The following is a 23287-nucleotide window of genomic DNA, read 5'->3' on the forward strand; positions in this document are numbered from 1 at the left end:
CACGAGGTTTAAAACTATAGTGAAACAAAAACTTTATACTAAAGGTTATTATACAACTTCTGCGTACTTGGATGACAAAAATCCGTGGTAGTAACCCGTTTAGCTCATGGAGGTAGTCTCAATCTGATGTTACAAATAAAAAAATATTGTAAATGTTATTTACAAAGAGCAACCCCTAGAGTTTCTTGCTCATTCTTCTCAGGGGAATCTGCCTTACGAATGAGCGGTAGAGTTTAACCATTGTGACGATTTCAAGTGTAATAATGCTTACCTATGAAATAAAGATTACTTTGAATTTGAATTTGAATATAGCACGCTTAGTTGCATTAACCATGCTATTGCAATAAAGCATGCTTTACTGCGATTATTGCGTATTTATTTTTGTCCCCTGTGCGTATTATTCATCCGATCGCTATAATACTTTGGTGAGTTTGCACATGACAACTAACATAGTATTATCTCAAAATTGTTTAAAGTTATGTTAATATTACCTATTTCATTTTAAAGCGACAGTTTTGTCCTAACACTTTGAAATTAAATCGTATACGAATGATATACAAATACAGCGAAATTTTGGAGGTAAATTATTAATATAATGTAATTTTTGAGATAACACTATGTTAGTTGTCAAGTGCGAGTTGTTATTCTCATGCTCGCTAAAATATTTGAAATATTATACTCCACTACTGGGTACGGGTTTCGAGTTTTGATTTAAAGAGAGGTTTACGACCATAGACCACACGATTGGCATTACAATGCATGCCAGGTACAGCTAGTGTTTTATAAAATGATTCTGTTTTCTGCATTTGTAGAGCTCACAATAGATAATATACTTCAATACTTATAAAAAGAACGGCACATATTGAATAATTAAACATTACCTTGTTATATTATACATTCTCGTACGATCTTTCTCTAATATTATTAATATTAATTTTATTGAATGTAATATTAAATTTAATGGGTTTTACTATCATGATATTCATTTATGAAATTACTCCACTAGTTTGTTATAATTATTAATACAAAAAACGAACACTGAGAAAAATTCCTTCGATCCTGCTGGATTCAAACCCAGTGCCTTCAGCATACCGTGCCTGACGCTCTCTCAACTAAGCTACGGAACGAACCAGCAGATCTTATGCATTCTTCTATGTACTTGTTGCTGATCGTTGTTTTGGGTTTTAATGACTTTTTTCACGCAGCATCTGTGTGAAATCTATGAAAGTTTGTCTTCTTTTACCGATTTTTTTATTTTTATGTTATACAGACTATTTTCTTCAAATGGTACAGTATGGGGAAATCCGAAATCATAGAAGATATATGAAAACTGTCTTAACTCTTATTTGTGAAAACAATTTTGGCAGAGTTAGGTTTTTGGTCAAGCGTGAGTTGTTCATAAAAATAATAAAATTGGTCAAAATTTTTTAGTGGATCATTTCATTGCATGAGACGAATTTTTTTTCCTTCCTGCCGATTCTTCAAATTTTTGTCGATATTTGACTAGATTTTTTGAGTAGATTTTTGTCTTTCCATACAATGAAATCATACTTATAAGCAATTGAGCTTATTAGCATTAAAAAAGTAGTCAATTTTATTTATTTTGTATGAATAATATTTGACCTACTTCGGCTGTCATGATTTTACAATGAAATGATTGAATTTGAAGTAAATTCGTTGAATTTTTTAAACTTGAAGCATTTACACAGTTGTATTCCGTAGCTGTGTTATTAATTCTTTGTAAAATAAGTACTGACAAAAATGTATTTAAATTCAGACCTTTTCAACATTGGAGCAAAATATGAAATTATTTTTATTTGTATAACAGGGTTGTGGACTCGATGCTAAAATATATCGTAGATTTCATATACTTGTATTGTATTATGTATAATAAATCAATCTCTAAACAAAACTACAAACTTATCTACTTATTCACACGTGTCTTCACATTGCCGAGAAAAACGTAGTTACGTAACAAAAGGCAGTGCAATGATTTATCGGAGTTATTATCGATATGTGATCTATCGATTAATCGATTGCAATTAAAAAAAATGTTCCAGATTTTAGAGCTCTGGAAAAGCATTTTTAACCGACTTCAAAACAGGAAGAGGTTTTCTATTGCACTATTTTTTTTTAATTTTACGTGAATACTTTGACATCTGCGAACCGATTTTGACGATTCTTTTTATTTGTTGGAAAGGGTAGTCCCATTCAAATTTGAAGAAAATATTTCACCCCTAAGAACGTTTGCGGACTACATCCGATTCGTATCAGGGGGTCTACTCTCGATCTCCGTCTGACATCCGCCGGAAACAATTACTGCCAAATAAGCACTACTTGACCAAATGAAAAGGTGCGTGACGCGAATGAACCTTCATACTTGATACTTGTCTTTTAATTTTGTCGAATATTACTTATTTGACAGTAATTGTTTCGGACGGATGTCGGACGGAGATCGAGAGTAGACCCCCAGTTCCAAATCCGAAAAATGTTGGTCCGAAATGTGTAACATTTCATCATTATCGTTTTATCTCTAGATGTACAAGCGATATTCGTATGTTCTCGGATACGAATCGGACTAAGTGCAGAAGCGATATTCGAACTGAGTCCGAGTTTTCTAGGTTTGTTTCAATAAAACTTGACACATAGATGTAATTCCAATGAAAATAAAATAATATGATGATCTAAATCTGATCTGATGATGTAAATGGCAGACTGGTAAGAGGAACTTTTGTACAGCGTACTTGTGTTTCGGCTCATATAAATCGTTTCGATGACGACTTCCTTGTACATTTCAGTTATCGTTGAAGAGACTGCGATAATGAACACCGGAAAGCAGATAATACTGCCAAATTATTTAACAGATTTATCGACTCTCCATTTTTCGACATATCATAAAAATCTTTTTCCGTCATACATAACTTCATCGTGTCAAGTTCTGTAAATAAACATGAATAATATCTTAATGTTATTGAAAAAGTGATTTATGGATTTAACTGATCGTATGTTAACAAATGGTAACGTAAATACGTAAAATGAATTATTGTTTAGCCGTATTTAAAAAAATACTTCTACAAGTTTACGTCATTCTAATTTTGTCGACCTGTCATTCAAATCAAGCTAAATTTTACGGAGTTATAATATAAAGTTTATTGAATATGACGATGTTAAATACCGTGATATTCAATTCATTTTGTGAAATTACTCCATTTATTGTGATAATTGTTAATACAAAGATTGAACACAATGGAAATACCCTTCGATCCAGCTGTATTCAAACCTCGCCATACCGTGGCTTACGCTCTCCCAACTGAAGTACGGAACAGTGGAAGTTTTAGTGGCAATATAGTTCCTTGTGAAAGAGTTCGTCCAGAAAAGTACTGCCACCTTACCTATTTCTGCCGCCAAGCAAGTTTTGAAGGTTAAGGGTGCTGGTGAAATGACAGGCACATGGGTCATGTCAACTTATGTCTCAGGCTGACGGGCGCTGTGGCAGTTCCGCTCAGATCTTTGCGAGTAGTGGCACTGCAACTGCTATGCATAGACGTGTTACTGAACACCACACGCACGAGTTGTACGTCCTGTCACTTGATATTATAAAAAAGATCGAACAAACGAATTTCTCTGTGCGTTTGTTGCATATCTTTGTTTTTGATTTTTTTTTGCTACGGTATGGTGAGCTCACTGGTTAGAGTCCAGCTGGAAGAAATTTTTATTTGTGTTTCTATTTTTTTTTATAATAACAACACGAGCAAATCGTGTCTGGTGGTACTAATTTTGGATTTGGATTTCAAATTTAAAGAAACCTGAAAGCTAAATTTTCGAAATGTTGCTCTGAATCCTCAAGCAGGATTACCCATTAAAAATTTGCAAGTAAAAGCAGTTAATTCTAATCGAGAATCAATTAATGTGCTTGATAGATTCAAACCCATTTCCGATCGAAATTGCACATTAAGGTTTTGTGTACCGGAGAGTAATGGTAGAAACGTAAGAATGAAAGTTATTAAGTTACTTATTGTTATTTTATTTACTTTGAAAATACGAGGAATGCGGTTCTATTGCCATTCGTTCTAATGCCACTTCACATTCTTCACGTAATTTATTATTATTATAGGAGTTATGGAGTTATTCATATAAAAATCGGGCAAATAGCTTTGAGATAATCGACATACACACAGTTCTAGTGTGGTCAAGTTATTGCGCGCCTCGACTATTGTCTTATAATTGTATTGTAAATTGTTACAACGCTAAAATATTTAATAAAATATTGGAAAATTCATTTCAAGTTCAGGTTTTCTTCGTTCGTACCTAAATACGCGCATATTTGTTTTTTCAAACAAACCAACGTTTCCGGATCCCATGATCACGGCCATTATACCAGATGAACTGGTATGAAAGACTAAATAGAAAAATTTAAAGTGTCTTACACGTGTACTTAATTGTACTGAAAGTTTTTTCCTCTAAGATGATGATGAATGACTTTTGATGTCGGTTCTTTTAGTACTCTGTACTGTTTTATTTAACCATGTCCTATGTAAAATAAAATAATTTAATTTTTTTATTCATTTTAATTCCTTTTTACATAATTTCAACAACTTTGATTTCGCTGCATTTATTTTTATTCCATTCTATTTTTCCTTAGCCAAAACAGCTAAACGTGGTTGCCTCGCCAGTGAGCAAACAACCATAGAGGAATTTTTATCAAAGAAATTGTATTTTTTTTTTGTTGGACGTCGTATTTTGCCAATATTTCGTGGTTATTATTTGCCAGCTACCAGCTAGCGTTTCATAATAGTTATTTTATTTACATAACTGACGATCATATTATACCTTTTTAAAATCTACCGTATAGCAAGATGGTAATGTCGCTCCGTAATGCTACATAATGTTTATATGTAATATAAATTCAGATTGCTTAAATATACTATATAGAATACCTTCGCTTCGATCGACGAAGGAACGGCCAATACACTGTTACACCACCCCGTCTGTCGTATGCTAGCCAAACTGCCCAATTGCCTACTGAGTCATAACACATTTCATTAACACGAGGTAAAAATCCTCAATGACCCATGTCAAAAAGGTAAATTTCTTTGAAGGAATATACCCATACCATTACCTCAGGGTTGTCACTATATTAGATAACATATATTAAACATCATCACATTCGTTGCTCTGACCAAAGTAACTAACTAAAGCAGTATAACGTGCTCAGAACCTTAGAGATGGCGACATTATGAAAACCGGTGTACAAGCCCAGTGGCTTTTTATCACGCAGGTCGTCAAATATTGAAAAAAATATTGTATTCAAATCTCAAATGATAGAACAGCGGATTCTTTTTTCACGATTTCAGAGGGATCCCAACAAAAAGTTGTTCGTGATGAAGGGTAATTCTACCTTATAAAATATCGTGAAAATATTGCCGTCATCAAAGGATGATAGATGATAGGGTAAGGACCCTTATTATTTGAATTCATAATAACACAACTAATATGATTCCGTGACTTGGTATAATATTTAGCACCACCGCATCGAATATATAACCAGAAATAGAGACGAAATAAGGGCTATCCATCTCTGGCAACTTATCATCATCAGGCAAATGGGCCTTACATCACTTTTAAATATCAACTCTCGTTTGCGCTGAACTAGTAAAGCGCCAAAACCTGACTTGTGTGTGACGTCTTCGTACATTCCAAAAAAATTTTCTTTAATTAATTTTTAAAAAACAATTAAATCAAAATTGTCACGTCTCTTTTTCTTGTTTTCATGTAGATGGTTATTTGTTCAATATGTATATATAATAAATGATTTCGCTGTCCATCCAATTCGATGTTTAGAGAAAGAAGTCTTTATTCACGGAAGAGCTAGCCACATCAGCTGTCCGTTGGTAAAAACCGGCGTGAGCGCATCGTTTAAAAATCATTTTCTTAACTGTCAGCAAATCGGTTGGTTTTTACGGCAATTATACTATTCCTATTAATAATAATAATAAAATAATGTCACAGATAACCACACTAATTAATTAGTCTCAAAACTAGTAATAATAATACTAATACCGCCTCTCCCATATAAAAATTCACAATTATTCTTTTAGGCCTTGCGAGAGGCGAGAGTCTAAAATAATTATTATAATAACTCAAAGCCCTGCACCAGGGAAACCCTGTATCGTGGCTGCTATGGACGTATACATAGACAACCACAAATTACACCCAAACTCACGAGATAAATAAATGTATGCCATATAAATATTTCTCCCGGCCCGGGAATAGAACCCGGGTTAACTGCGTCGCAGTCCAGCATGCTAACCGTTCGGCCACGGAGGCAATAAAAGTAGTGTACTATGTATACCAGGGTAAAGGAATAAACAAATCGGAACACCCAGACCAGAACTAATTTAGAAAAACTCATTTATTCATCACCTCATCCAACGCCCATAGTGCAAACCATTGGACCAGCAATGGTGTCAAATTGAATTTGGTGCTATCTTAATTAACCGATTTCAAAAAAGAAGCTTCTAAATTAGACTGTATTTTTTGTGTGTACGTCACGCGATTACTCGTAGCATATGTGCACCGATTTTAATTATTCTTTTTTGTTGGAAATAGGGTACCTCATTATTAATCTCATTTAAATTTGAAGAAAGTATTCCGCCTCTAAAGATGGCAAACTAGGGGATGAATCCGGTTTCTCGCACTTTCCGGTAACCGATTTCAATAAAACGTCGAAAATAGATGTAACCATACCACGAACTTTTGAGTTTGGTTTTTATAAAAAGTTATTTCCTTATTATTATTGACACAAAAACCAAACAACAAAAAGAAAAATTCCTTCGAGCTGACAGGACCCGAACCAGCGTCTGTTGCCACACCGGGCCACCGCTCTTACCAAATGAGCTACAAACCGACTCTTCTTTGTTGTCAATTATTCTATTACTATAATTATGTATTTGTCACTGCCCAGGCCGCTATGCTCATTTATGACGCCCATCATCTACTATACCGGAAAAAAGAACTAACCCACTAGCCAATAGCCATTCATTATTTTGATTAAGCGTGATGGAGATGCCAAAATAATAAAATGCTAGGCTGTTGCAAGCTATCAAAATATCGTTGAAGTTACGTTGTCGTTCGATCGAAGTCCTATCCAAAACGGGTATTCACGTATCACTTGAACGAACGTTGATGTGAGTAGAATCGAAACGTAACGACTAATTAACGACATCTTGGATTGTGAAATTTGACATTTAGTCGTCGAAAGTCTATTGAAAGAACTGTCAAAATTTTAGCAGAATACGTATAACTTGTCGTTTAGAGTTGATTTAAGATCTATTCGTATACCAGAATACGGTTTAACGACATTTGGATCGAACGACTTTAAAATTGGACTCGTTGACGTTCACCGTCACACGTGAATACGAAAAACGTTCAACGATTAAGTCGTTACGATATCGTAACGGTTCGATTACGTGAATTACTCCATTGATATATTGTCCGCTTGGTTTTGGTAGAAAATTGATCGTTAGATCGATCTTTCTTTTCAATGTAAGATAGGCTTAGATTTGTCCACAATCTTACCTGATACTAAATGAAAATTTTAAAGAAAACAATACTTAGATACCAAGAGCCGGCAGTTACCTTGCCCAACGCATTAGCATATCGGTGCCAGCATCTTGGGCACCTTACCGCGGGACCCAATTTTATTCATATAATTTAAAAATCCCAGTTTTACTTCCTAGTATAGCTTTTATTGTACCTTACCCGTATATTATCACAATAATAAACCTACTTGTCAGGTAGTATTAAGATACTACATAAAATTATACAAATTTTAAGCGAGAATATGGTTTTTGTTTTAGTCGTATTGATTCCCGTAACTTCGATGAAAATATTAAAGAAGATTGAATTACAAAATTACAATATAATGACGATATTTTTTAATATTAATTTGAAATAAAAAATGTAAAAATAAATATTCTTCTATTGAAACTTCAACAGAAGAATAATAATCATAATATAATATAATATATAACGAAAATAAAAGAATATACTCTATTTCAAAAAGAGAGTTGTGTAATTTTCAAGCGTTCACTGTACGGCAACACGCTTTTTAGATAAGTTGACTTCTGTACTGTGAACTTTAATGAGAGTTAATCACAGCTGTAGTTACCTAACTGATAACGAAAACTCAAGTTACAATTTAAAAACCGCGGTCATGGTTTTACGGCGATAATCCTTTTTAGCTCTATTTTGGAAAAAAAAAAGAAAACGGTCATTATGATACCAACATTTTTTTGCTTGTCTGTCCGAAAATTTCACCGTTTCTAATTTTAAAAACAACTATAAATTAAAACATATTTAGTCACAAATACGAAAACTCACGAACACTACGAACCTGCGACCACTACGGCCATAACCGCCACGGCTATTGTCACCAGAAATCGCGCCATCACTGTCCGAGTTGCGCGAGAGCACCTGGTTTTAACAACCGCTTTTTATCACTGATATAGAGCAATTATTATGCAGTATCTCGACTTTCCTGCGCAACGACAACAATGCGAGTGAAATAATAGCTACTTATATTAACTATGGGTAACAAACTGACTATTACACCATTGAAACTTACTATATTCTTTTGTATTGAGCTGTATAATTTGTAAGATCGTGAAGTCTTATCTGAAAAATGGATATCATATCTATGGACTCGCTATTGATCACTGCTTGACGGCAGAAATAGGTAAGGTGGCAGTACTTCCCTGGATGAACTCTATAACAAGAAGCTCTAGTTACCTACGTTCTTTTTCTAGTTCAGGATTCGAAACCCTTAGTTTAATTATAATTTGTAAAACTTTGATTTTTTTTGTAACTCGCTTACGAAAAAACAAAATATTATTGCTACTACCTATTTGAGCATTTAAAAAAGTATTTGAATATAAATAACCCTATTATTTAATTTTTATTGAATTGGTTTTCAAATTATTTTCTTTTGTGAAATTACTCCACTAGTTTGTTATAATTGTTAATACAAAGATCAGAAAAAATTCCTTCGATCCGGCCGGATTCGAACCGACGTCTTCATAACATACCGTGGCAGACGTACCAACTAAGCCACGGAACTATTCGGTTTTTCAACGACTTTTTAGCCGTAGTGCCATTTAAATTCATTCCATGGTCACGGCTGAATCCATCGCCATTTAAAACAGTTTCCCACAATCGTTGTCGATTATTCAACTGTATCAAATATGATAACCTATCACAAACTCGATTTTTTTTCCGATATAACGTTTATTCGAATTTTCATTACACCGAAAACAGTATGTTTGATGTTTATCGCAAAGACACGATTAGGTTAGGTTATGTTAAGTTAGGTTTAAAAGAAAAAAACATTTTCCTCTCAAGATTACTTTCGAGGTTAAGAAAATTCGAGGAAACGTTTTTTCTGGAAAATGTTATTTCGGACTACGGACAGGTAACCGTCAAATATACGTGAATTTAGCTGCGAAATAATAAATTCCTGTGTAAAAAATCTGACCTTATAAGTTGGAATTATATGTTTCCCTAATTAGACATTAGTGATGGAATATCTTTTTCAAATTTAAATGGGACTAAGGTAATCCCTTTTCAACAAAGAATCATCAAAATCGTTTCACATCGGAGTAATCGAGTAACGTACACACAAAATACACACGAATTGAGAACCTCCTCTTTCTTATTTCACTTCCAATAAGTATGTGAGCATTACTGCATTCCGGTTTTGAAAGACATGGATGCTGATGAAATTACAAGCACATGGGACTTTTTTTATAATATCAAGCGACCAGACGAATAAGTCATGCGCCTGATGGGAAGGTACACGCCTGTCTATAACAGTGGCAGTGCCACTCAGAGATTTAAATTGCAAAGATTTGAGGGGATCTGCCACTGAGACATACGTTGACAAGTCCCATGTGCCTATAATTTCACCAGCACCTTTACACTTCAAAACCGGAATACAGTAATGCTGACATTACTGCTTGGCGGCAGAAATAGGTAACGTGACAGGACTTTACTGGACGAACTCTTTCACAAGGCGCTCTACTGCTTGCGTCTCAAGATGACGGGCGATGTGCAGTGCCCCTCAGATCTTTGCGGTTTAAATCCCAGAACGGCTCCCCAACTGTTTTGGACAGGGGTGTCGCGTACTATCAGGGACAAGAATTGTTCGTCCCGTTATTTGGTATTATAAAAAAAACTATAACTTAGGACATGGAGATTCTATAAAAAAAGGCATAAAAATTTACAACCATATACGAGGAAACATGTCGTGCTTATCGTAGCTGCATAGAACGTGGCATCTATATTATGTTATTAACGTAAGTAATAAAAAATCAATATAAATATTTAACAGAAGTTGTTCAAAGTCGTCGTATATCCAGGTAACTAATCGTGTTTTCAATATTTTTTTAGTTACAATGTTGTGTACAACTGTATGATGTTTAATCTGTGTCATGCGCAGGATTGTTCTGGCACTTCAATGACTTAACTTTACATTGAAGGTAACTATCATTGCTATCGTATCGATTTCACGCAACACTTTTTGCGCACACCATTGCAGAGAAGCACTTGTATACAGGGTTATTTTTAAAGTACAAACAACCTCGCAGGACTATATTACTAAAGTCATAATACAACAACTTTCGTTCCATGACTTTTTACATGAAATTTTTTATAATTATTAATACAAAGATTGACACTTAGGAAAAATTAATTATATTAATAATAATAAATAATAATAATTATAATAATTAGTTAAGCAAGGGAACAAACCAGCATACCTCACGAATTTTCCTATGTACTTGTCGGAACTTTGTATCTGGTTTTTAATGACTTAGCCGTAGCGCCATCTATGAGAAATCTATGAAAGTATTTCGTCACCCATAACAAATTAGTGGAGTAATTTCACAAAAAATAATTGAATATCGTGAAACATTTTGACATTCAATAAAATTACATAACAAATTTACCATAAACAAACTTTAAAGTTTTTGTTGTACTGTCCAACACTTTTTTTTAGATCAGATTTAGATCTGTATTTGGTACTAAGGTAAGTTCAAACGAGCAAGCATCCTCCTGCGACAACTCCTACCCTCATCTTGTACAGACTTATAACCGTTAAAAAATATCTATTTAAATATATTTGTTTTTGTAGGAAAGTAAAACCTGATTTTAAAAGCATGGAATAGAAGTTGTTGTTTATGATGTTAGTAATGCAATCCTGCGAGATTGTTAGTTACATACTAAACATACATAGATATATTTTTTGCGTACGTAGTAATATAGTCCTGCGTATATAGTATGTAAAAAATTATAAAAATCTTTTTCTTCTGCCCTCTTTGTTCTACCACATTTGTTCATCTGGAACCCTATAAAAAACAATACCATCGCGTCCAGTGCAAACTTGTGTATTCCATAAATGCCAATCTAAAAATTCACGCTCGCGCCGCTGGCATCGTAGTGAGGGAAGGAAGGCAGGACTACTTCCGATACCATTTTAGCGAGAATAGGACAGGCGCAGGAATTACTATAGCGCCCTAAATACAGTCCACTAACAGCCGCGTGACTCGGCCTTACGTCATTCCTTTTGTATAAAGTTTTTCTTTCACGATAGTTATAACCTTCGTAAATGGTAAATTTTAAAATATTATTTATTATACATTCTTTTATTCTTTCAAGATTATAATAATTTATACTTCTTTTCAATCTTCGTAAAGACTCAGATATAAAGATTCACTTACACGTATATTAATTAATCCCATGAAGTGCAATAAAAACAACGTACGATTCTTTAGATTTCCGAAAGGCCGAACCGAAGATAAGAAAATAGATTCGTTACAGAAAATCGCAGAAGCTAAACGTTTTCATTGCACCATTTTGGTTTTGCTCTCTTATTTTAATTTTGCATATCTTTTTCAGATTTTTTTAAAATGTATACTGTTTGTAACTGTCAGTGCGTTATGTACAGTCCTATACTTCTTCTTGCGGCGCCATTTTCTACCTGAGGTCGGGTATCATTAAGGCTATCTGTATTTGAGACACATCTGCACGGAAGAACGATATTTTGCTTAGGTTGGAAGATCCTTAAACCACGAAGTAGGCCTTTTTCCAGGTAGTCATTTTCCCTGGATTCTTCCTTGCATAATTAGTTGGAGAAGCTCGTATTTATCATGACGCATTATATGACCACAGCGCTGTAGCTTGCGTTATTTGACAGTACTCAAGTCTCTAATTTCTTATTCACCATCTGTAATACTCTTTAATTCTACTTTCAAAATTCCTCTGTATACCCACATTTTGAAGACTTCTAAGCGACTACTCATATTTTGAATGAAGGTTCAGGACTCTACTACAGAAACTGAAAGCACGTAGCAACGTGCCAAAGATCTTCAACTTGCATTTATTTTGACATTTGATCTTCACGCTACACTGGCCTATACCAATCGCTATATAATTCATAGCTTAAAAAAAACGACTCTGGATAAAGGTGTGTTAAGGCAATATTACTTCACATTGACCCAAGCGGGGTTCTTTAGATGGCGCATAAAGTTATATGATCTTTTTACGACTTGCAATTTTCACCAAGGGATAAAAGTAAAGATTCAATCAAACTCATCGGTTGACTAGAAGCCTAATGGTTTGACAGACTTTTTTAATTTGAAATTTAACATGAGATTTTACCTTCTGAAAATTACCATCGATCTTGACTACGATTATAACGTTGTTAATAACTTATTACACGTATAGTGTACGGTCAACTCATATAATTGAAAAAACAAATTCAAAAATACTACTTTTCGATGTATCTTTAACAGCTATTTTAAGATAAAATATGGAACCCAGTACCTACATCATGTGAAAAATAAATCCTTGTTTTTTTTTATTTAAAAACTTAGAAGGGAATTTTGTTTTTTCCAAAAGAAAAACTAAATGACAAATAAAAAAACACGTGTTTAAGGCGATCATTGGGTCATGAAATTGTCCGAATGATTAATCGGAATCGAAAGGAAGTACACGGATGGACGAGTCACCATTATATCAGAAAAGTCTGTGGTTAGGCATATTTACGTTCGTATATATGTATCAACGCATCAGCAGCATTGCTTAGTGTATTGCCAAGTTTGACATATTGACAACCTCCCCTATCCTTATGCCTGCCTATTGTGATTTGCTGTACGTATTTTTAAAATAATCTCAGCACAGACTACTAAAGAAACCGATCTCAAAAGTTCGTGGTCTGTCTACATCTATTTGTCAAGTTTCATTGAAGTCGGTTACCAGAAAGTGCGCGAAACCGGATTCTATCCCTAGTTTGCCGCCCTTAGTGATGGAATATTATTATATTAATATACTATATCTTCAAATTTAAATGGGACCAATACTGAAGTACCCTCTTTCCAACAAAAAAGAATCATCAAAATGGGTTCACAAATTCTTTATCGCGTAACTTACATACAAAAAAACAGTCAAATTGAGACTCCTTTTTTAAAAATCGGTTGATTACTTATCTGCAATGTCTTTATTTTGTGTTAAGAATTCTTTAGGGCGCATGTATTCTACATGAATTTCATCGCGTTGACGCCGCGCGTCTTCCGCGTGGAGACCGCGCTGCCGCCGCGCAGCGACCGCGTGCATCTAACTGTCATGGCAGCACTTAAATGACAACAACTTAAATTAGCGTCCCGGGCGCGCGGGCGAGGTTGGGAACCCGAATGAGCCCAAATGCGAGTATCATGTGATCTCGGGACTGGTTGCGTGTTAAAAATAAATAATATTTGAGTCACATCCAGTCCCGGGTTCAGTTGCATCTCTAAAGATGACATTGAATTTGTATCGTCTGAACCCGAATTCATTTTCGATAAATGTCGGTACATTTTGTTGGTTTAAGGGGTGATGTGCTTGTTGTGACGGGTAATGAGCCGCGCGGTTGTATTATTCAGAGGAATTTAAATGTTGTTGCCTTACAAATAGAATTCAGATTCGCCATGAATGTACGTGAAAGCGTGGTAACCGGGACAACTTTCGCGTCGTGTAACTGGGCGCTAATAGTACCTTCACAACTTTATATGTGACGTCCGGGATACACTAGTTTCCATGTATATATATTTCTTTTTAACTCCCGATGCAAAAAGAGGGTAGTTATTAGTAGCTCCCAGACGATTCCAAAACAGTTTTTTTTTAGAGGCTCTTTTCGTCTTTGCTGTAGCTAAATAGAAGCTATTAGCTGCGGTAGAAAAAATATGCTTAAAGAATTTAATACACCCTTCTTGTTCGTACATGTTTACATTTTGTCAGGTGTTTCATCTCGGTTGAATCCTTCTGGATTGTAATTTAAATATAACTATCACATTGAGTCAAAGCAATGAATATCAATATTTGCATTGTTTTATACCTTATGCATCGTCTACACGAGGTATATGAGTGCCTTCTTATTAAAAGATTAGTGTAAGAAATCCTCGTCATCTAATTATGTGGTATTATCTTTTCATTCGAGACATCTGCATTGTGCAAGCGATTAACATGCTATTGTGGCTATGGTGTATGTACCCTGATTTATGACAATTCAACTAAGACGAACAAGTATGAATAGGCTGTCTTAGCAAAGAATGTAAATACTAAGCAGTATTATACTTTAGTAATATTGTCATAATAACTATTCGATACGTAGAGCATTCGTTTAATTATTTATTGGGAGTAGAGCTTCTTGTAAAAGAGTTCGTCTAGGGAAACACTGCCACGTTACCTATTTCTGCCGCCAAGCAGGGCTGATGAAATTACAGATACATCAGAGTTGTCAACTTTCGACTCAGGGTAACAGGCGCAGTGGCAGTGTCTCTCAGATCTTTACGATTTAAAGCTCTGAGCGGCAATTGTCATGGACAGGTGTATCACTTACCAAAAATCTCTTGAACTTCAGAAATTACTACTAAGCGATAAAATCACCAGATGTACTTAAACTCATATTTTAATTCTTAAGTGACGGGACGAAGAAGTCTTGCGTCTGGTGGTAAGTGACACGCCTCTCCATAATATAACTATGTTACGTGACAGTGTCATTCGAACTTTAAATCGTAAATACGTGAGGGGTCACCCGTCACCCGAAGACAGAAAGTTTTTAGTAGCAGTAGAGTTCCTTGTGTAAGAGTTCGGCCAGGGCAGCACTGCCACCTTAACTATTTCTACCGTCAAGCAGTAATGTCAGCGTTACTGTGTTCCGGTTTTGAAGGGTAAGGGTGCTGGTGAAATTACAGGTACATGGGACTTGTCAACTTATGTCTCAGGGTGACAGACGCAGTGGCAGTGCCCCTTAGATCTTTGCGATTTATGGACACGCGTATAGCTTACCATCAGGCGCACGCACTTGATATTATAAAAAAAAAGTTTACAAGTGTGCCTGTACCTATTACCAGCACCCTTCAAAACCGGAATGTACTAATGCTTATATTTCTTGCTTGACGGCAGAAAATGGTATGGTGTAGAACGAACTCTTTCGCAAGGAACTCTGCTGCTACAAAACTGTACTGCTCTATTATTCGAATTAATTTGTAATTATCGAGTTCTTAGGTTTTCGCTATTGTTACACATAAGAAATGAAACTATTTTTCCGGGTTTAAATCGCGTATATTTGTTTTTTTAAAAAAACCGACGTTTCGGGCCCTTTACAGGTCCCATGGTCACGGTTGACTTTCACGTTGACGTTGACGTTCAACCGTGACCATGGGACCTACGCGACTTAAATCCGGAAAAATAGTTTCATTTCCTGATTTGTAATTTTTATTGTAAATTTCATTAATTATTTCATTATATCGTTCTATCGTCGTTGCCAAAAATACTTTGTATTTGAATTTCCGAAAGTGTTTCTCCTATTATAGTGATGGATACAAACCGTCACTTGTACTACACTTCGTTTGCGAGCGCAAATAAATATGTACTCCTTTATATAAAATATGATTATTATGACAACGCCTTTTCTAAGTCGTACGCGTGTCGAAATTTTAATAATTTTGATTTGACTTAAAAACTAGTTGCTAATAGTATCTTATGCAATCGTGGCCTAAGTATTAGTACGAGATTTTAAAACATACTTATCTAGTAATTAAAATCTGCGTAATGTATGATATACATATATGAATAGAGCAGTGGTAGTTTAATGGAAGAGCGGTTACTTCTTAATTCAGATGTGAAGATGTGACCTCCTTACATCGTCATACCTCCTTTTTGTCGCCTTTTCTCTAGTTCCTGGCTACTTGTTTTAAATTTTGAATCGTTCATTAAGTAATTTGTCTCGCCATTCTGATTTTGTTTCGTCCCGTCGCCACTCCCTGCCCAAACGCGGAAGCGAGCACGTCTACTCTTTAAATTTTAACCCGTTTACCAGTTACCAAAAATCTCTTGTGTGATAAACATTTAAAAGATCACAAAATATTAATAAAACCAGAATAAATATTTATAAAACCGGATATACTACCACTATTTCTTTTTCCTTTTGAATTTTGAATTTTGAACTCGCTAAGCAAGATGTGTGGAGGCTGCGGAGGCTGCGCAGGCTACTGCACTCTCCAGGCCACATTACAATCTACAGGACATGCTTAAGCAGTGTGTGACACACCTTTTTAGAGAGGTCCATGGTTCATATCCCTGTGACGACATCTACATATGACTTTAATTTCCAAGTTACGAACATGTGTCAATGTTTAATATCAGTATCTCCCTGTGCGCGGTCGAAGAGCGGAATCCGCGTTGCCGCCACACAGCAACCGCGTGCGTCTAACTGTCATGGCAAAATACGCTCTGTTTGTTTAGCTTTTACGTTTTACTTAAATGATCGTCCCGGGTCATGGGCTAGCCTGATTTTGAATTTGAATTTGAATTTGGACTGCGCGGCTGCCGCGCGTAGGAATTTTAAAATTCAAGAGGAATTTAAATGTTGTTGCCAAGTTTTTGCCTTGCACATAGAATTCAGATTCGTCATTAATGTACATGAAGGCGTGGTAACTGGGCGGTCGCCGCGCGGCGGCCACTCGAAAACTTTCGCCCCGTATAAGTGGGCGCTAATGGTGAAGAAAACCAACGTGATGAAATTTGTATGGCGAAGAAAGTTCACAAATCTTCCAAACCCACAGTGGGAGGTACAATGAGTGGACGATGACTAATATGTATATGCAAAACATATAAGTATTTGACAATCTATATTTATTCAAACCGATAATGAGAGTTGGTTAATCATATCTAATAAATATGTTATCGTCACGTGCGCGGGAGTGTCTTTATCAGTCCGTGTACACGATGTTTGTGTCACGGTTAGTCATTATTTCAAGTTTTAGGTATTTGTTTACTATGATAAAAAAAAAGCAAAGAAGCTTGGCATCCTTTCCAAGTTAAGGCGATACTTCACGCCGGGACCACACCCGTTCTTTTCTACACAACTTTTGATTATAGTGACCTCCTAGTGGTCCTGACCCCAGATCAGTCAGTGCACAGGGTTGTCACAGACCGTTGTCACTGACTTGATCCGGTTCTCAAATGGCTAGTGCCTCTGGTGAGCTGGCCCGGGTGCACGTACAGCACCCTCCCTATTTTCCACATAGGTACCGGAGCTGTAGGCAGGCTCACTTCACGTTGCGCATTGCGTAAGTAACGGTTGGTACCCCTAATCATGAACCCTTTTATAAGTTCCACTGGGCGCGTGTCTTTTCTCAGGCAAGGGTTCTAGTAATGTCAGCATTACTGTGTTCCGGTTAAGGGGCACATGAGACTCATCAACTTATGTTTCAGGGTGACGGGCGCAGTGGTAGTGCCCCTCAGATCTTTACGATTTAAAGCTCTGAGTGGCACTGCAAGTGTTATGGACAGGCGTGTAGCTTACCATCGGGCGCACGACTTGTTCGTCCCGTCACTTGATATTATATACAAGGGTTTTTCTGAAATATTTTTCAGTTATTTTACTAATATTCGAGCGATGGTGGCCTAGTGGGAGAACGGTTGTTTCACAAATAAAGAGGTCTAATGTTTAAATTCCTGTCGCGGCAAGTGCCTATGCCTTTAATTTCTAAGTTACCTACATTTGTAAATATGTTAGCAACACCTACCTCTCGTGACAGAAAATATCGTGATCAAACCTGTACGTGGAAGTCCTTGGAAAATTGACGACTTAGGCGCCTAACGGTTTGTACTATGGACGAAGAGGTCCCGAATTCGATTTCTGGTAGGACCAATTTGGGAAATGATCTCTTCTAAATTGGTTCTGGTCTGGGTGTCCCGAGTAGTGGCCCCAGAGTGAATTTTTCTGGTACTCATGGTACTGGGAATTCTCTAGAGTGTGACCAGGTAGTTTGTGAGATTGTTTGTTAGATTACTATCATTGTTAAAAACATGTGAAATCCCAACACCGCATTGGGTTAGTACGTTAGACAATGGCCTATACTTAGAGGAGACATGTGCCCGGAAATGGGGCGTGTCAATATTGAGGTAAATAAAAAGAAGACTCATTTAATTCGTAATATCAACTATTTTCAATATCAGTTTGATTTGGACTATAGTTAATTGTAAATCTTGTTATAATTAAATAGGTTAACGTTTGTTAAAACGAAATATGAAGTTATATTTAATTTATTATTACTATTTTATCTACATCTTGTTATCGTGAGTCAATACGACACAATGAGCTTTAAATTGATTCCTTCTGTTATTTATGATACACTATACACTATAAACATTAAAACACACACAAACATACTTAAGTAGTGTGTGACACATCTTTTCAAAGAGGTTGACGGTTCAATCCCTGTGGCGACATCTGCCTGACTTTATTTTCCAAGTTTCGTACATGTGTCAATGTTTAATATCAATATCTCCCTGTGCACGGTCGAAGAGCGGAGTCCGCCTTGCGTGCGTTTACACTTTATACACTAGTACTACACTATTGTAATAGTGTACTATTAATATTTATTTTACTAGAACATATAAATGTTCTGTTTATTGCGACAATATGATATAAAGACGAAAACTCAATAGGTCTATAACAAACACATTAAAGAAATTCGTCGACTTTGTAACTCGACCTGTAGCTCTGTCGGTAAATTAAGCTACAAAACTTGGTCGCAGGTTCCTATCCCGTCGAGTCGAAGATTTTTTGTTTGTGTTCGATCTTTGTATTTAATAGGTTATAAGTATAATTAGAGCAGGCTTATAATATCTAAATTTTGATTGTAATAGCAGTAAATTTATTGTAAATAAAAATAAATCGTTTTAGAAAGGCAAGGGTGCTGAGAAATTACAGGCACGTGGGATTTGCCTGTTATGGACAGCCGTGTCGCTTGGAATCATAAAAAAAGATAAGGACGTAAAAGCCAAAACACAACGTTTACAAAACTTTTTTAGTCATATATTTCTTATAACTTTTGTGCGTGAGTATATATACTTTTGATGCATTTTATAGTTTCTATTCCTTTTGAATTTGTATTCACTTTGACGTTATGTTTTTGGATATTCTGTTATTGTCATATAAATCGCCAATACACTTTCCTAAGATCCGGAAGGCTTTTTAATACTTTCGCCTTTCTCTCTCTCTCTCTAAAACCACCAGGCAACTGTCTCGATGGGACGCTCCCACATGCATCGTGGGCTAAAGGTCGCATAATAGCCGTTTATCTTGGACGACAAGGTATCGTATGAATGGCTGATGTCTCTACCTGTGGCGGTGTGCTCCGTCGGCCCTTAAAAAAAGCTTATACTTCTCCCTATTCAATAAAAAAGGGACCATGTGATTTCGCCCTTCTTCCTCTCTCTAAAACCACCAGGCAAGCGTCTCGCCAAGAACTTTATTTACGTAAAAAAAATGATTTATCAAAAGAGCTCGTAAATTTAATTCAGGAACAACAATAACAAGTTTTTTTCTAAATTAGTTTTTTACGCCCTGTCTTCCCCGTGGCAATCAACAAAATGTTACAATAATAAAATGGAAATCATAATTCGCGTTATTTGGCCCTATGTCAAGATCAATGTCGCAATTTTACGTAGCCCATTTAACTTTATAGAACTTAATGGTTAGTTACTAATAATTTTATATGTTCTCTGAGACACGCACAGATGGCTTTCATGCCATTCTGAGGAAGCGGGATGCCTCACTTTGGCGACGTGTGTGTGGGTGCCCCAGCAGCATTCTGAAAGTTTTGGCGGATAGAATTGACTACCCCATCCAGGCCAACTGGATGCAACTTCATGTGGCGCTTTAGTTTAACTTTATTTGATTTTACTTATTTATGTGTGTTAGATCAATTTCAATTTTATATTTAATTTAATTTTCAAATCTCAGAATTAAGATTTATTTTATTTTAGGATTTATTTTTTTTAATTTTTATTTATTTTAAGTTTGAATCAGGCAGTGATTGTTGATCAGGCACTTAAATAGAAAATGTAATTTTATTTTAATTTTCATATTTGAATTGCTTCATACTAACCTTATTGCTAAGTTCTTTACTAACAAACTATGGGTAATTGTTTTTTTCCGAAATAAAGTATTATTATTATAGCTGATGATGAAATAATTACAATGTTTTGTAACATTAACGTACCAGACAAATTCACCCATTACGTGGTCGCAAATTGGAGGATTTTTAAAGTTATGAAGATATTTCGAAAATTTCGTTTTCCATTTTTTTGTGATACTTAGTGATGGGACGAATAAGTCATGCGTCTGTTGGCAAGCGACACGGCTGTACATAACAGTTGCAGTGTCATTCACGACTAGTTCGTCCCGTCACATGTTATTATAAGACAAAATACATACATCCTTTTCCTACGAATCATAGAAGCATTCCCTTTTCTATCGTATGCCCTACATCATGTTGCACATCACACCGCTCTTTATTCACTCGTTTGAATATATCTCGACCTTGTGTTGATTGGCGTATTGTGGTCCACTTTATTGAGAAGAAAAGATACTCTATAGATGCAAGGATGGGGATTAGCAGACTCATCGTTGCCTACTATGGAAGTGAATGTGTTACGATTAATTTATTTAATATCCGTAATTTGCAATCTTCAGGGACAACCTTTAAACCATTTACCATTTATTTACCACACACAGTAATACGAACAGAACATAAATAATATAACAATACTGTGGGAACAACAGTGCGTGGAAGGAACAGGCTCAGTATAATCCTTGTGGCTGTATGCTACGCGGTAACCTGCAGGCCATCATCCAGTGGGCCGTTCGAAATATATGTAAGGATGGTGTCGCTGAGAATCCGAAGGACTGTGTCCTAATTATCGAATCTGGCACAAGACCGAAAGAAATAGCGTACTTTAGTGTCAGAGGCCAAAATAGTTTTTTTCTTTTTTTTTGTAATACTAAGGCGACAAGTTGTGCGCCAGGTGTTAAGCGACCCGCGTGTCATAGCAGTTTTAAATACACTCACGCGTTTTACATTGCAACGATTTGAGGGCCACTACGCCCGTCACCCTGAGTCATAAGTTGACAAGTATCATGGGACTGTATTTTCACCAGCACCATTACCCTTCAAAACTCAGTAATGCTCGCACTACGTAAGGTGGCAGTACCTACTTCCCTGGACGAACTCTTTCACAAGGAGCTCTACTACTGCTAAATCCACTTCGGGTCGCTGAGCCAGGAATTAAGTAAGTAATTTACATTAATATGTAAATATTATTGTACACAAAAAAAAAAGTACTTATCAAAATGGAAGTAAATTAATTTGCTACTGCACGAACCCTGAGAAGATTTAATCGTACAAAATAAATCGTGTTGCATTTTCATTAAAATTTTGAACATTTTAAACATTCTTTTTTATTATTTGAACACAATACAAATAACAATATTTTTATATTGCACATTGTTGTAAAAAAAAAACAATTAGTTATTTGGTTGTTTTATCCGTTTGTACAATTTGCAATGTTGCCGGTACCGGAATAATTATGTAAATTATACTCTAATTTGAAAACTTGTAATTGATAAATACATTTGTCCAAAGAATTTTAATTTGTTGCATTTAAATTCATGATTATAATTTGTGCAATAACAATAACATTAATTACCTGATCTTTAATAAATTACTCCTTCCTGCACAACGTAGCAGTAGAGCTCCTTGTGGAAGAGTTCGTCTAAGGAAGTACTGCCACCTTACCTATTTCTGCCGCCAAGCAGTAGATTATGTCAGCATTACCATGTTCCGGTTTTGAAGGGTAAGGGTGCTGGTGAAATTACAGGATGACGGGCGCAGTGACAGTGTCCCACAGGTCTTTGCGATTTAAAGCTCTAAGTGGCACTGCAAGTGTTATGGACAAGCGTGTAGCTTACCGTCACGCGCACGACTTGTTCGTCCCGTCACTTGATATTACAAAAAAAAAGAATGTAAGGAATTTCCTATACACATAATGGGTACTATAGTAATGAAATTTAACGACCGTTTACAAAAAAGTTTTAAGTCAAAATTCATCAGTAACGCGTAGAACAAGGCCGCAGTTCTGCACATTTTAATAAAATCACTGATCATTGTAATTTCATTCAGACTTCACCCTTACAGCGATATGCTTCGGAATCTTATTGTAAAAACGTATACAGTTCCCCAACGAATCGTTTTCCTCAGTTAAACGAAATTGTGATACCATGAGTTTATACTTAGTTCTAAGGTTAATATTATGAATATCTTCTTCTTTTAAAATTATCATTTCCTACGTTTCAAATTTACACTAAAAATATAATTGAAGACTACGTGTTAGATAAAGATGTATGGAAAGATGACATGGGTCTGGTTTCCACACAAATTTGATTCGAAGTGTATTTCATAGCATTTAAGTTTATATGAAAAGAGCAATCCTTAGGGTTTCTTGCTCGTTCTTTTCAGGGAAGTCAGCACAGTGAAGGAGCAATAGCTTAAAAAATGACGTTTTCAAGTGTAATTTTTTTTACCTATGGAATAAAATGATTCTTTGACTTTGACAAAATTCTAAGAATGTTGGTAATGAAGTCACGATGTATTTTACAAGTAAAGACAGGAATTTTTAAGAAAAGGAAGTTGATAGTACATCTAAATGGCCGATATGTAATTGATTAAAGATTAATATTAATTTTTTAAATGTTTTTCATTCATATTTTGATACGTATGGACTTTTTGGCAAGCCCGATATTTTTACATGTAAATGAAAATTATTTTGTGTTCGCATGTATATAAGTAAGTACCTACACGTAATAAGGTGTCGTCGAAAAAAATTGCCATAAACGTATTTCACA

The 23287-nt window shown here is 35.6% G+C and overlaps 1 protein-coding gene across 3 annotated transcripts in view; it reads right to left on the minus strand.

Annotated features, from left to right (window-relative positions):
* The window catches only part of LOC113235616 (membrane-bound alkaline phosphatase-like), a 66108-nt gene that overhangs the window by 42570 nt on the left and 251 nt on the right, over window positions 1–23287 (minus strand). The gene's annotated exons all lie outside the window — the stretch shown is intronic.

Source organism: Hyposmocoma kahamanoa, unplaced genomic scaffold (genome assembly GCF_003589595.1).
Source record: "Hyposmocoma kahamanoa isolate Upper Pololo Valley unplaced genomic scaffold, ASM358959v1 88, whole genome shotgun sequence".
NCBI classification, from domain to species: Eukaryota; Metazoa; Arthropoda; class Insecta; order Lepidoptera; family Cosmopterigidae; genus Hyposmocoma; species Hyposmocoma kahamanoa.